Below are 16,217 nucleotides of genomic sequence, written 5' to 3' on the forward strand. Positions count from 1 at the left end.
AACAACAGCAATTTTAGTAGTTAACGATGTTATCGACCACAGCAATTTCAGTCATCTGACTCTGGTTGATCAGCGTTCAGTTCGCACAGGATTGAAGTCAGGGGACAAGAAAGGAAAGTTTTGGATGGAGAGATCAGTCATAAACTTGGTAACGGAACTCATTTTTACAGGGACTCAGTCTCACTCCTATCCCCCTTGACACAGAATTGCTGGATCTCTGTTTCTCTAGAAAAATTGAATTGTCTTTCTCCCTCCTCTAGGCAAACTGTGAGAGGAGATGATGGGTATAAAAATAGTTTTAGGTAGCCTGGAAAAAAGCACTATGGAAAAACCAGACACCTTAGACTCAAACTGTTTTGTCTGAGGCACTTCTACAGAAATCCCATCCCGGCTTCCTCATCAGGCTTCAGCCCAGCGGCAGCACTCATTTTATTTAAGACTGCAGCTGTTTTGTTCTGCATGTGTAAGGTGCTAGCAATTAAGATGCATTGTGCTTTAATTGTACTGACTTTGAAAAGCTAGGGGAAGCTTTATAAAAGTCTATATTGTTATATGACAAAGAGAAGGGGAATGACTATTCATTGGACAGGATATCTGACAGCAGTGGGGAGGAGAGAGGGGGCCTCACACAGTGAGGAAGCTGACATCAGCGTCAAGCTGCTCCCTCAGAAGGGAAACAAGTTGTCATGTCCCCCTGCACCCACAGGTCATGTCCGAATCCACCCTGGACCACAGCCTCTTTTTTTGCCTTTGGCAGCACCACTCGGCTTGTGGGATCTTAGTTCCCCGACCAGGGATTTACCCTGGGCCCTCAGCAGCGAAAGCATGGAGTCCTAATAAGTGGACCAGGAAATTCCCCACAAACCTCCTTCTGTTCATGTGGGCACTGTTTAACTGCACGCCCGCTGCCCCAGCCGATTTCTTGGTGTGGCAGCCCTTCTGACAAGGCCATAGGGATACCCAGGCGGGCCCAGTTAATTGCACTCATAATTTCTGAAAGTGTGTCCTGTATCTTTCCCTTCTGCTTCTCTCTGTCCTCGAGAAAAGGTCAAGAGATCCCATTAAGCACAGGCACTAAAGTCTGCAGAATGTCTCCAGTCCCAAGGGTTGGGATATTGCTTTGTCAAAGGCACTTTTCAAACCACTGGGATGCCATTAGCCCCTAGACTTCCTGGGAATTCCTCATGGCCAGAAGGTTTTGAAACTATGCGATAAGGAAAGAAAGAAAGCAGCATGGGAAGGTTCCAGAGCTGGGAATTGGGACCCCTAGGTGTTGGCTGTGACTTAGATAAGTTCTCTATCCTTCTCTAGGCCAAATGAGAGGGATAGAGAACTTATCTGCTTCCTCATCTGCCAATTGAGGGGCTTAAGCTGGGGATTCCTAGAACTTTGCCTGGGGACCCTCGGGGACTCTTGTGGGCAGGGGTTGGTGCTGTCAACTGAAAGTTGGAGTGGGCAAAACATGGCATCCTCTCTTCCTCTTGGGGATTTTATATAAGGTTTTCTATGGGAAGATGGTTTAGAGGATTAAAAAACATTTTGAAAAACACTGAACTAGATGATCTTTAACGCCTAGTTTTGTTCTGAGAGACCATAATTTAACAAGAGGGAAAGTAAAAGGGGAATGAAGTCGGATTGGTGAGTAGGGGCCAAGGTTGCTGGGAATGGAGGGACAGGTGAGGAGTGGGGTGGGGGGAGGGGAGAAGGGTCCACACAGGTCGAATGTTAGGGTAAAACAAACTTTAAAAAGTCCTGTTGTTATATCATATGATATCGCTTATGTGTGGAATCTAAAAAAATGATACACATGAACTTATTTACAAAACAGAAAGAGACATAGAAAACAGACTTCTGGTTACCAAAGAGGAAATGGGGTGGGGGGAGGGATGAATTGGGAGGTTGGGATTAACAGATACACACTACTATATATAAAACAGATAACCAACAAGGACCTACTCTAGAACACAGGGAACTATAGTCAACATTTTGTAATAACCTATAAGGGAAAAGATTCTGAAAAAGAAGATGTGTGTGTGTGTGTGTGTGTGTGTGTATATATATATATATATATATATATATATATATAACTGAATCACTGTTCTGTACACCTGAAACTAACATGATATTGTAAATCAACAATACTTCTATAAAAAAGAAAAAAAAGTCACATTGTTTCCACCACTAGAGGAAATGATAGTTATATGACTTGACAAAATGCTACAGTGGAAATCATACTACAATATAAATGCATCAACTCAATATGTTGTACACCTTAAATTTACACAATATTATATGTTAATTATACCTCAATTAAAAACATTAAATTTAAAAAGAGTCATATCATTTCTACCCTGTCCTGAGGCACAGCTATAACATGTCTAAGGATCTGGAGATTGGTGACTATTTCACAGTCTTGAATTTGTCTGTAGGACTTAGTACAGTGCTGGGCACGCAGGAAGCCTATACTTGTACAATTACTACTGGGTTGTTGAATCTGTGAAGCCTTGTATACGGTAGGAAAAGGTAAGGCTGAAACAAAGTTAGGAGCATCAATCCAAACCACTAAAAAAACTTATGTTTTCCTCATACATTGAAAAAATTAAGATCTCTCCCTCAACTGCAAAAGGAAGAAAGAGAGAGTGGGGGAGTCTATTTTCACTTCTCTTTTGTCCGTCTCTGAACAAAACTCCCAGCGTGTCTATTTTGGAATCCTCGTAGGAGATACTCCATTGTGTATGCTTCCTCCTTGGAAAAGCCTCATCCTAAATGTCACTGCCGAAGTGTCTGTGTCCCTGACTTGCCACAAGACAATAGAAGTGTTGGGAAATAAACAGTACAAGCTTAATCAAAGGTTAATGCCGGGCTTCCCTGGTGGTGCAGCGGTTAAGAATCTGCCTGCCAATACAGGGAACATGGGTTCGAGCCCTGGTCCAGGAAGATCCCACATGCCATGGAGCAAGTAAGCCCGTGCGCCACAACTACTGAGCCTGCGCACCTGGAGCCCGTGCTCTGCAACGAGAAGCCACCACAATGAGAAGCCTGTGCACCACAACGAAGAGTGGCCCCCGCTCACCGCAACTAGAGAGAGCCCACACTCAGCAACGAGGACCCAACGCAGCCAAAAATAAATAAATTAAAAAAAAAAAAAAAAAAAGGTTAATGCCACTTCTCACATAACTTCCTTTTTGTATACAAAAGGAAATGTACAGGAAACTTAAGGGGAGATTTTATTTCCAAGAAACAATATAAAATTAAGTAGCTGTAAAAACCCGAGGGATCCAGACAAAACTGTAATTCGAAAAGATACATACACCCCAATGTTCCTAGCAGCACTATTTACAATAGCCAAGACATGGAAACAACCTAAATGGCCGTGGACAGAAGAATGGGTAAAGAAGATGTGGTATATATATATATATATATATATATATATACACACACACACACACACACACACACACACACACACACACACACAGTGGAATATTATTCAGTCATAAAAAAGAGTGAAATGATGCCATTTGCAGCAACATGGATGGACCTAGAGATTATCATACTAAGCCAAGTAAATCAGAAAGAGAAGGACAAATACCATATGATATCACTTTTATATGTGGAGTCTAAAATAAGACACAACTGAACTTATCTACGAAACAGAAAAACACTCACAGACATAAAGAACAGACTTGTGGTTGCCAAGGGGGAGGGGGTTAGGGGAGGGATAGATTGGGGGTTTGGGATTAGCAGATGCAAACTATTATACATAGAATGGATAAACAAGGTCTTACTGTATAGCACAGGATTCAATACACTGTGATAAACCACAATGGAAAAGAATATGAAAAAGAATGTATATATATGTATAACTGTACTATAATTTTTGCTGTACTGCTAAAATCAACAACATTGTAAATCAACTATACTTTAATAAAAATAAAATTTAAAAATAACCTGAGGGAAAAGAAAAACAAAAAACAAAGCCTCCCCCCAAAACTCCAAAAACCTTGATTTAAAAGAGTGGAGGGGGCTTCCGTGGTGGTGCAGTGGTTGGGAGTCCGCCTGCTGATGCAGGGGACACGGGTTCGTGTCCCGGTCCGGGAAGATCCCACATGCCGCGGAGCGGCTGGGCCTGTGAGCCATGGCCGCTGAGCCTGCGCGTCTGGAGCCAGTGCTCCGCAGCGGGAGAGGCCATAACAGTGAGAGGCCCGCGTACCGCAAAAAAAAAAAAAAAAAGTGGAGGGCTTCCCTGGTGGCGCAGTGGTTAAGAATCCGCCTGCCAATGCAGGGACATGGGTTCGAGCCCTGGTCCGGGAAGATCCCACATGCCGTGGAGCAACTACGTCCGTGAGCCACAACTTCTGAGCCCCTGTGCCACAACTACTGAAGCCTGCACGCCTAGAGCCCAGTGCTCTGCAACAAGAGAAGCCACCACGATGAGACGCCCACGTGCTGCAACGAGTAGCCCCCGCTCGCCGCAACTAGAGAAAGCCCGTGCACAGCAACGAAGATCCAATGAAGCCAAAACTAAATAAATAAAATAAATAAATTTTTTTAAAAAAGAGTGGAAACAACAGCCATGAACCAAAATACTTGGAAAAATATTTTTACCATTTAAAAATTCAGAGTGGTTTCAGGGATTGCAAGATAAAATATTTTAATAATTTTTTTAAAATGTAAGTTTACTTTAAAATTCCATAACATGCATTTTAGTGAATCTTTGTGGGTCTGTGTACTTTGTTGTTACATTTCCAAATCATGCATAATACATAATGCAAACGTAAATAACTTATGACCTATACAAATAGGGAATTTTTTGTAATGCCGAGCCATTGGTAGAATAATGCTCTGGCCAGGTCACTATTTCTTCCATCTTCATTCTGGAAATGGAAATACTAAAAGTGCCAGATGCTGCCTCCCCTACCCAGTTGCCTGCCCCATCATCTCCCCAAGCCACCCTAGAAAGTGTTTAGCTACATTTTATGATAAGTCCCCTTCTACGATTGGGTTATAGGTTTGGGAAAGTAAGCAAGATAATTTACCTCAGTTTTCTCATGTTTAAAATGGGAACAACAATACGTACTTCATAGGGTTTTTGTGGTATTAAGTGAATCACTAATATGGAAGTACCAAGCAAGGTGGCACATGCTTGCTGAGGGCTTAATGAAACAGTTTTTCCCTGTGCAGTACTCACCTTCCCATTCCTATGACATTTGTGCAGTTTCTTTGTTTAATTAGACCTTAGGACTATAGAATTAATCGTAATCAATGGTCCATATATGGCTCAATTTTAGCCATCTAGCTACTTGTTTACTCAACTCATTTTGAATAATACAATAAGCACCCATAAACCCTTCACCTGAAACAAAAGTTAGGACCTTGACAGTAACCAGTACCTTACCAAATGACCACTCCCTGCTCCAACAAGCCCATCCCCTGCCTCCCCATATACCCCAGGTAGCTTCCTCCTGTACCCCAGGTAGCTTCCTCCTGTACCCCATGCTCATCATTCTCCTGATTTCCTTTTCATATAATTTTTTTTTTTTTTTTTTTTTTTTTACGGTACGCGGGCCTCTCACCGTTGTGGCCTCTCCCGCCGCGGAGCACAGGCTCCGGACGCGCAGGCTCAGCGGCCATGGCTCATGGGCCCAGCCGCTCCGCGGCATGTGAGATCTTCCCGGACCGGGGCACGAACCCGTGTGCCCTGCATCGGCAGGCAGACTCTCAACCACTGCGCCACCAGGGAAGCCCCCTTTTCATATAATTTTATTGAACCTGTGAGTAGTCTTAAAAAGTATTCTTAGAGATTTTTAAGCTATTTTAATATAGTAGGGTATAATGTTGTTTGTAATCTTTTGAGATTTACTTTTTTGCTCAATAGTATATAGCTAAGGCATATCCACACTGTTGAATATTGTGTAGTTCATTGGTTTGGTTGCGGTATAATAGTCCATCTCTGGGAATTCCCTGGCAGTTCAGTGGTTAGGACTCCGTGCTTTCCCTTCCATGGCCCAGGTTCAATCCCTGGTTAGGGAACTAAGATCCCGCAAGCCGCACAGCGGGGCCAAAAAAGACAAACAAAAAAAAGGAAAAATAGCCTATCTCCTGTTAATTCATATTTGGATTATTTCCAAGTTTTTGCTTTTATGATTCTGCTGCTATGACCACTCTTTATATGTTTCCAACTCTATGTGTGCAAGAATTACCCTTGGGTAATTCTAGGAGTAGAATTGCTGGGTCATCTTCAACTTAGAAGGATTTCCCCAGTGGCGCAGTGATTAAGAATCCGCCTGCGGGGGTCCCCTGGTGGCGCAGTGGTTGAGAGTTCGCCTGCCGATGCAGGGCACGTGGGTTCGTGCCCTGGTCCGGGAGGATCCCACATGCCACGGAGCGGCTGGGCCCGTGGGCCATGGCCGCTGAGCCTGCGCGTCTGGAGCCTGTGCTCTGCAATGGGAGAGGCCACAACAGTGAGAGGCCTGCATACCACAAACAAACAAACAAACAAACAAACAAACAACAACAACAAAAAAGAATCTGCCTGCGCATGCAGGGCACATGTGTTCGAGCCCTGGTCCGGGAAGATCACATATGCTGCGGAGCAACTAGGCCCGTGTGCCACAACTACTGAGCCCGCGTGCCACAACTACTAAAGCCTGTGCGCCTAGAGCCCGTGCTCTGCAACAAGAGCAGCCACCCCAATGAGAAGCCTGCGCACCACGATGAAGAGTAACCCCCACTCGCGGCAACTAGAGAAAGCCCACGCGCAGCAACAAAGACCCAATGTAGCCTAGAAAAGGTAATAGAAAACTGTTTTCCAAAGTAGTTACACCAATTTATATTCCCACCACCAGCACGTTAGAGATTTCTTCGCTTGTGGTTGCCTGTGGCTACATAATTATTCTGTAGTCCAGATTACTCTACAAGCTACCTGAGGTTAACTTGAGGTAATGTAGTCAGAGAGTTCAAGAGTATAGGCCCCGTGTTTGAGTTCCACTTTATTCCTTATAAGCCATGTGATCTTTTTTTTTTTTTGAGCCATGTGATCTTGAACAAATTCATTCATTCGACAATTATTCACTGAGCACCTACTATGTGCTGAGGATAAAGTCCCTCTTCCCAAGGATCCTACATTCTAGTAGGAAGAGACAGATAATAAATGAGTAAATGTAAATTCCATACAATGATAAGTGCTATAAAGAAGGAAAACAGAATGATGTGCTTAAAAGTAACTGAGAGTAGAAAGCTCCTTTAGCGAAATGGGTTGGGAAGATCACATGTGTGGAGGTGACCTCAGAGCTAAGATCTGAATAATCAGAAGGAAACAGCCAAATGAAGAGGTTGAGGGGGAGCGTTTTAGGCAGAGGGCGCAGCACATGCAAACCCTCAAAGGTGAAAATACTCAAAGGCACATAAAGGAGGCCAGCGAAATTGAAGCATAGTGAGGGAGGGGAGAATGAAGACCGGCAGTGGGTGCGCAGAGCCAACTCAAGCTCCGTGTTCACAACCCATTGTTAAATTTTCAGGAGTACCTGGAGCCACCGTTAAAACATTAGTAGCTGGAAATCAGCCACAGTGGGAATATTTACACCGTGGAAATTGGCAAATGCTTCCCCAGGGCTTCTTCCTCCTGGCCCTGAGAGTGGGTAGGGGGAATGTGGGAAGGGGGAAATACTACTGAACAGATGCAGTTAAAAAGTGAGATGGGCTGGGCTTTCCTGGTGGCGAAGTGGTTAAGAATCCGCCTGCCAATGCAGGGAACACAGGTTTGAGCCCTGGCCCGGGAAGATCCTACATGCTGCAGAGCAGCTAAGCCCACGAGCCACAACTACTGAGCCCGCATGCCACAACTACTGAAGCCTGTGCGCCTAGAGCCTGTGCTCTGTAGTAAGAGAAGCCACCACAATGAGAAGCCTGTGCACCGCAGCGAAGAGTAGCCCCCGCTCGCCGCAACTAGAGAAAGCCTACGCGCAGCAATGATGACCCAACACAGCCAAAAATAAAAATAAATAAAATAAATAAATTTTAAAAAAAGAAAAAAAAGTGAGATGAGTTGCTTCACCTCTCAGAACCCAATCTCAAAAGGCTGCCATGAGAATGAAATGAGTTGGTTCACAGGAAAGCACAGGGCAGAGGAAGAGAGCTCAGTGACTACAGTGTTTGCCAGCTCCTGCCAATTTTCCTGCTCCTTCTCCAGGTTCCCTACCTTCCAACAATCTGTTCACCATGCTCCTTGAAGGAAAAAGAACAAACATACGTTGAGTGGTCACTCTAGGCTAGGACTCTCACATGTCGTTATTTCATACCATCAGCAACACTGTCAGGCAGATATCTGTATGGGAAATTTACTGATAAACCTACTGAGGTTCAGGGATGTTGTGTAACTTGCCCAGGGTCACACAGCTGCTAAGTGGTGAGCTGGCATTGAAAACTAAGACATCAGAATCTAGCTTCAGGGCACATCACAGTGTACCTTAATTCATTAATATCAATTAAAATATATGAATAGGCAACTCATTCAGGGATAATTATTTTAGATGTGTTATTAAATGAACAACAGGCTTGCTCGAGACTATTTGAAGATACATGAGTAGAAGGGGTCGAAGCAAATCTGGCATTGAAATAATCTTTACTAAACTCATCATCAGGTGACTAACAAGTAAAAGACAAAATTCTTCCCTCCTGTAGTTCTTCTCTTCTACAGTAATCGGATACCTACTATATCTGGGCAATGGGCTCGAGGACAGGGGTGGATTCAAGGTTTGCAAAGTCTAGTGGGAGACAGGCATGATCAGACCATGACAACACAGGATGACTGAGAGACAGAGGTTTGCCTAAGTTGCTATAAGGGGCCAAATGGTGGGAGGGTGGTTGGTATAGCTTCCCAGAGAACATGATGTCTGAGCTGGACATTGGAAGGTGAATGGAGGTTAAGTAGACACGGAGACTAGGGGTGGGATGAGGCTGGGTAGAAAGAGAAAGAAAGAAAGGATGTTCCAGCCTGAGAAGATGCCAAGTGCAAAGGCCAGAGATGGGAGAGGTCAGGTCATCTTAGATAACTTGCATGGCAGAAGCACAGGATTTGGGGGAAATGGAGGAGATTCAGATATTAGAGCAGGGTTGGAGAATTGGGGTTACTGCAGAACCAGACTTCTTTATAGGTAATATTTCCCTAGCTGATGTCTGCCCAGCTTTGATACCCTATTAGGAAATCCATCACCACCCAATGATTGGGTTCATAATCCAAAACCACTTAGAATCCATGGTGCTATAGTCTGAATTTTTGTGTTCCCCCAAAATTAATATGTTGAAATCCTAACCCCGAAGGTGATGGGATTAGGAGATGGGGCTTTGGGAAGGTGATTAGGTCATGAGAGTGGATTCCTTATGAATTATTAGTGTCCTTATAACAAAGACCCCAGAGAGCTCCCTTGAACTTCCATCCCCCAGAACTGTAAGAAATCAATCTCTGTTGTTTATAAGCCACCCAGGCTATGGTATTTCGTTACAGCAGCCCAAACGGACTAAGACACAAGGGAAAATTAGAGTGACATCTCAAAATACTGCTCATTCTTCAAGCTCAACTAAAGTCTTGACATTTCCAAGGAGTCTTCCCAGGCCCCCAGCTACTGAAACTCAGAGCACTTTTCAAATCCTAAAACCTCATGGATAATTAACAATATGCTGCTTTTAATTTTTCCTTCACTTTTTCACTCTCTCTCGTTTAAATGTAAATGCTTTATAAAATATAGAAGCAATACAGCAAGGTATTTTTTATCACAAAATTAATGTCAAAAAGATAAAGAAGGAAGAACAAATCATTTCAGGCAGAAGTGATCAACTAACATTTTAGTCCATTTTCGTCCACTGTTCAGTAAGATTGATGATCAACCCTTGGTCCTAGTCAAATTAATTCTAAATTACCTGAGCATGGGGGTTGTGCGCTACCATCACTGTATGCTTTTTACCTCCCATATGGACCTCTTCAATACTTGGCACTGATGGAGACAACACTCAATGGATTATGAGCTCCCAGCTAGTTGGGACCATGGCATAAGCCTGTGTTAACGTAGATTCGCTTGAAAATTTGTGCCTTGAGTGAGGAGCATTGTAAAAAAAGCCCAGAAGAGAAGATGACATAATCAGCCTTGTCATGTTCAAAAATCCAGGAAAGGTCTTTCCACAAATGTGGCTCTTTAGAGTGGAGGCCACCAGTGCTGGCTAGTTTCCTGTGGGCATGCTGGATCCACCTCTGGGGGTGAGTGACCAGACTATCATCTGAAAAATAAAAGCAAAATGAATACAGCAAAGAACAGACCACCCTCTTTCTCTCTCCTTCTTCCTTAACGAAGTCTCCTGGGCAAAATAGATGCTTGATCTTTGGACGAATCTGAATGTTGTTAATTTCTGTAGCTGCTGTAACAAGTTATCACAACCTGGGTGGCTTAAAACAACAGAAATGTATTCTCCCGCAGTTCTGGAGACCCAGAAGCCCTCAATCAGAGTCCCTGGGTTGAAATCAAGGTGTCAGCAGGGCTGTACACCCTCCCAGAGGTTCTAGGGGAAAATGCATTCCTTGCCTCTTCCAGCTTCTGGTGGCTATTAGCAGTTTTTGGCTTGTGGCTGCATCACTCGAGTCTTTAAGGCAGCATCTTCAAATCTCTCTCTGCTTTGTCTTGCACATTACCTTCTCCTCCGTGTGTGTCTGTCTGAAATCTCCCTTTGCCTCTGCCTTATAAGGACCCTTGTGATTCAGTGCCCACCCAGATAATCTAGGATGTTCTCTCCATCTCAAAATCCTTAATTTCATTACCTCTGCAAACCCCCTATTTTCCTTACAATGAAACATTTACAGGTTCTAGAGATTAGGACCTGATAACTTTGGGGGGCCGTTATTTAACCTCCTTCACTACCAGTCCTAGAGCAATTAATGTTGAGGCTGGAGGAGCCTGGTGATCTGGGTTAATGGGAGGAGACAGATTATGGGGAGGGGCAGGAAATGAGTAAGTAAATCATACTTTCCCAGTCCTATTGGAAAAGGCCACTGTCCTCAATTTATGCTGTTCCCTCTGCCTGGAGCTCTTTCTTCCCCCGACCTCTTCTAAGGGGACTTACCTGAGATCACCTGCCTTTCTTGCGCATACTGCATAGATGAAAACTGCCACCCACCTTGTCCTCTGTGCCCCCTTTATCATAGCGCTAAGCACAGTGAAGGCTATGTCATATACTTAATGCTTACCTCCAGGGGAGAATGTGAGCTCCATAAGGCTCCACGTGCCTTTCCCAGAGCTGTGGCCTCAGTGGGCACTTAATAAATGCTCTTGAATTGGCTTGAATTGCATTCCAGCTGAGATGAGAGACTCCTTGACAGCACATATGCAATTGCATTTCCTCGCTTCCCTGATTTTGAGACAGGCTAAGAAACTCTCTCTCCCGCCCCACTGGGTGGATGGGCTCAGAGCCCCGGTCAGAATCTCCCCTCTCCCTCCTTCAGTTTCCTTGGTGATGAGACAGATCTTCATGCCTAGTTCACGCCTCCGGTTCACGATGCTGTGAGTAACCCCAAAGCAAGTCTCCTTAAAGACATCCTTTTGGAAAGATCTAAGGGCCACACACCAGAAGTGGAGCACCTGTGACTGGAGGCTTGTAGGGGTTTTAGAGGGAAAATGACCTCACTGCTACAGTCATTCATTAAGAGTGTGGGACATTCACATGGGTGGCCTGAACCAGCAAGAGAGGTGATATTTACACAAACCTCCAACATTCAGTGGAAGGGCTGTTTGGGAAACACGTGTCTCTATTTTATTTTATTTATTTGGTTGCATTGGGTCTCGCTGCGCGCAGGCTTTCTCTAGTTGCATCGAGCGGGGGCTACTCTTCGTTGCCATGCACAGGCTTCTCATTGCAGTGGTTTCTCTTGTGGAGCTCGGGCTTTAGGCGCGCGGGCTTCGGTAGTCGCAGCACATGGGCTGAGTAGTTGTGGCTTGCGGGCTCTAGTGCGAAGGCTCCGTAGTTGTGGCGCATGGGCTTAGTTGCTCCACGGCATGTGGGATCTTCCTGGACCAGGGATCGAACCCGTGTCCCCTGCATTGGCAGGCGGATTCTTAACCACTGCGCCACCAGGGAAGGCCTGAAACACGTGTCTTTAAATGGCAAGTGACTCTATTCTTTCAGGCCCTGACTTTGCCTTCAGTTATTGCCCCCCCATCTGGCTACTTGTGGGTGCTCCTGGGGCTAAGTGTCCAGCATGAGTGTGGATGGAGCCTCCAGACCACTCCTAGAAGCTTCCTCGTGGCCTGTTCTCCGCTCATTAGTTAGAAGCTCCTGTAAAGAGAAGCCAAGAGGAGAAATGCAAGTGCAAACTGCTCCTTAGTTAGAGACTTTAATTAAAGAAGTAGAGACTGAGATTGCTCTTGAATTTGAATTACCTATGCTGCTTCCACCCACCTAAAATGTTACCCTCTTATTCCCATTTAGTAATAGTGTTCACATAGCTCTTTACAATTTTTAAACACTTTCAGGCATAATACCTTGTTTAATTATCACCCCCCAAGAAAACAAAACAATATAAAGAAGCTACATTAAATACATTTTTCTTAAAGGCAGAAAAAAAAGACTGAGGCTCAGAAAAACTATGCAATGTAACCGTGATAACACAGTGATGCAGGAGAGTAAATCAGTGCTTAAACCCAGGTTTTTCAGAAATGAGAGCCATTCTAGTAATTTCTTCTTTCTTTCTTGGGCTGGGGCTAAAAATGTCTTAAGACTTGCTACTCTTAAGTGTAGGGCAAGTTCCTTAGAGCAGTGGTAGATAAATCTCTCAGGTGAGACCAAGTGAAGGTTCGGATCACCCCTCAGCCTCAGAAGGGCATCCAAGACAGAGATTCTTTTTAGGAGGAAGGTCCTCTGGAGTCATGCCGTATTACTATTGGCTGTCATAATGTCTCGGTAATCCCAGGCCTGGGTAGCAGAGATCTAGAAATTTATTGCTTCAAAATTGCATTTTAAAATTGCAGTTGGACGCACACCTAGCACATAGATTTTTATTTCTAAGCACCATTTCCTCAACTAAAAAGAGTCAGGGCTCCATGGAGAGATGCTGATTCCAGGTCAGAGGCAGGGAAAGCACAAGGTTGGCCTGGAACATCTTACGTCACAAAGTGTTGAATTGCCCCAGGATTAATGGGATTATATGAAAAGGATATAGGAGCCAGCCTGAAGGAGCTCCCACAGCCAAATCCAATTTGAACACCCCCCTTCTCTACCCTCAAATGATGATATTGGATTATAGCAGGCTAAACAAGCAAATAAACCCCCATAAATCCATAGTGATACTTTAAAAATAAAGAAAGGGGAAAAGAGGGAGAGAAAAGGGAAAACTGTTTTTCACAAAACAATGCTGACAAATGAGTGTGGAAACAATGATGGAATTAGAGAAATCACCATTTTTCAACCCTCAGTGTAATTCATGGCAGATTCTATTAAGAATCACTAATAGATGTTCAAGCCATTGGGTAAAAGGGCTGTTGGGGAGTAGGATATTCATAGTGTTTCAGAGTGTCACCCCATAGCTTATTTATTAAATACAAAGGGAGAATGGAGAGACCTGGTGGTCTCTACCTTAACCAAGAGCTTGACCTTGGCATTGCCAATCATGGGGTGCCTCTGACTTGTGACTCCTGAGATGAGATGCAGTGGGTGGTACACATCACAGCTTATGCGATGCTCTTGTCAGAAATGTCACCTGAATCTAATCCCGAGGGGGAAACAGTCATTCATTAAGAGTGTGGGACATTCTTCAGGACAAGTAGCCTAGGCTCATTAAAGGGCCCAGCACCATGCAGATCAGAATGAGACAGTGGAGTGCTCTACCTGGGAGAAAAGTAGAGAGACAGAACAGCCATGTGCAATGCTCAGACCCTGATTGGATCCTGGATCCAAAAAACCTGCTCTAAAAGGACATTTTTGAGACAATTCGGGAAATATGAATATGGACTTACTGTTGGCTGCGGTTATTGTATTACTGTTGATTTTCATAAGCACGATAACGGTCTTATGATTACATAGGAGAATGTTCTTGTCCTTGGGAGATTTTAAGGGTGAGATGTCATGATATGGGAAGCATGCTTTCGGGTGATAGGGCTAAAGGGAAGGGTGTGTATAAATATACAGAGCCGCACTTAAGGAATTGCAGTTAAGCCTTTCACATCACAAAGGACTTTGGGTTTCTGTCCAGTAGTAGTGATGCATTTGCAAGAAAGTTGGCAAATTTGAGCAGGGGATGGTCTCTGGCCTTGGAGCAGAGCTAGCACAGCTAGAGATGAAATGGGAGATGTAAGTCTTCTTCCGACAAAGAATCTCTAGCACGGGCAGCAAGAGACCCAAGGCTCATACATTCACACATCTAGCTAGTAATTACTCTTGAAGAGCATCAACGTCGTTGGCCTTTGAAATCTAAGTAAAGTATCCATAGTTCAGGGTGCTCGCAGTCAAAGCAAAGTGTTTTGTAAGTGAGGGCTCTTGAGACCTTCTCCGGTGGACTGCTGTTCCCTGAAATGGGGTTGCCTCACTCCCACATCAGTCTTGTTACACACCAGCCTCATTAAAACGAGTGTTTTTGAACCTTTCTCTCAAGAAAGAAATGCTCTAGATATTTGTAATACTATTTCTGGTCCCCTCTGTTTTCAAGAATGTCACCGTCCCTCGCCTTCTGTGACTAATACACACTGTCCCTCAGAGCCAATCCACTTCCCCATTTAGAAACTGGCTACTGGTAAAATTGCTAACAAGTGCTTCTCTGAGCATATCTGGAAAAAGTTCAGGGAAGCTGAGTGATACTTGACCAGAGAGCTGAATGGCCACTCCAGAAAATGTTGTAGGGTTGTGGCTTGTTCCTTATCTGTTGGTCCGAAAATAATCATTCATTCACTTGTTCAGGATGAGTAAGAGTCTGAGATGGATGAATAACAAGTTGTTGATTTCATTTCCTGTGAATGTCTTCTGCACGGAGGGCTGACTGGTAGAGAGAAGCATTCCAAAAATGTTTGAGCCAACACAGCATGGTTAGGCCAAGTGGGTAGCTTCCCAAGACATACTGCGATGTTTGCATTCCAGTCTCTTTACTTGCGATATCGACCTTATTCTTTATTTTATAATCATGACTCATACACAGACTAGTAAATCATTATGAACCAGGGATAGTGGAAGGAGACGAAAGTTTACTTATCACTAGCAGCACACCAGGCAGTTTATATGAATTGTTTCACTTAATCCTTATAACATTCCTGAAAAGAAGGTTTTATTTTCCTCATTTTACAGATGAGAAAAGCAAGACTCAGACAGCTAAGAGACTTACCCCAAACGCGCTGTTATAAGTTCCAGAAGCTGAAATCCATGCTCTCTTTACTATTTCCAATCATTTAGAGTCAACTGTAGTATTTGCTTGGTAAGTGATAGCCAGCAGGTTTTAAACTGTTAATTTCCTTTTGCCCCCAAATACACATCTGGGCCATCTCTCCCTCATAACCAGCCAACATATGCTCTTGGTGAAATGATCTTTGGTAAGATCTGTAGAGAAGAATAAGAACATGCATTTTCAGGCCAGATATTAACGAGACCCACACTGCTGCTTGTCTCCAAGAGGGAAAAAAACACTGGAATAATTCCATTATTGTACATGTCTATTATGTCATTTATTTCGGTAACTCTCAATCCTCCTGAAGTCAGTAGATACTAGGATGTCACCAATTTTCTTAAGAGATGGTGTAGAAGTTATACGTTAATTCTGAAAACAACAATAACAGTGACAAAAACACCCTTATCCTGGGCTTCCCTGGTGGCGCAGTGGTTGAGGGTCCACCTGCCGATGCAGGGGACACGGGTTCGTGCCCCAGTCCGGGAAGATCCCACATGCCGCAGAGCGGCTGGGCCCGTGAGCCATGGCCGCTGAGCCTGCGCGTCCGGAGCCTGTGCTCCGCAACGGGAGAGGCCACAACAGTGAGAGGCCCGCGTACGGCAAAAACAAAAACAAAAAACAAAAAACAAAAAAACACCCTTATACTAAAAAATAGTCATCTAGCACCTTTAGGAGACATTAGCTCAGAATTGAAAAGCGTGACCATTGCAGTCAGATACCAAATATCTGAACTCTTCTACTTAGAGTAACTTTACCACTATTGTTTAAACTTCGAAAGTAACCTAAACTCTCTGAATTTCAGTTTTTG

This window comes from Phocoena sinus, chromosome 8 (genome assembly GCF_008692025.1).
Source record: "Phocoena sinus isolate mPhoSin1 chromosome 8, mPhoSin1.pri, whole genome shotgun sequence".
In the NCBI taxonomy this organism is placed as follows: domain Eukaryota; kingdom Metazoa; phylum Chordata; class Mammalia; order Artiodactyla; family Phocoenidae; genus Phocoena; species Phocoena sinus.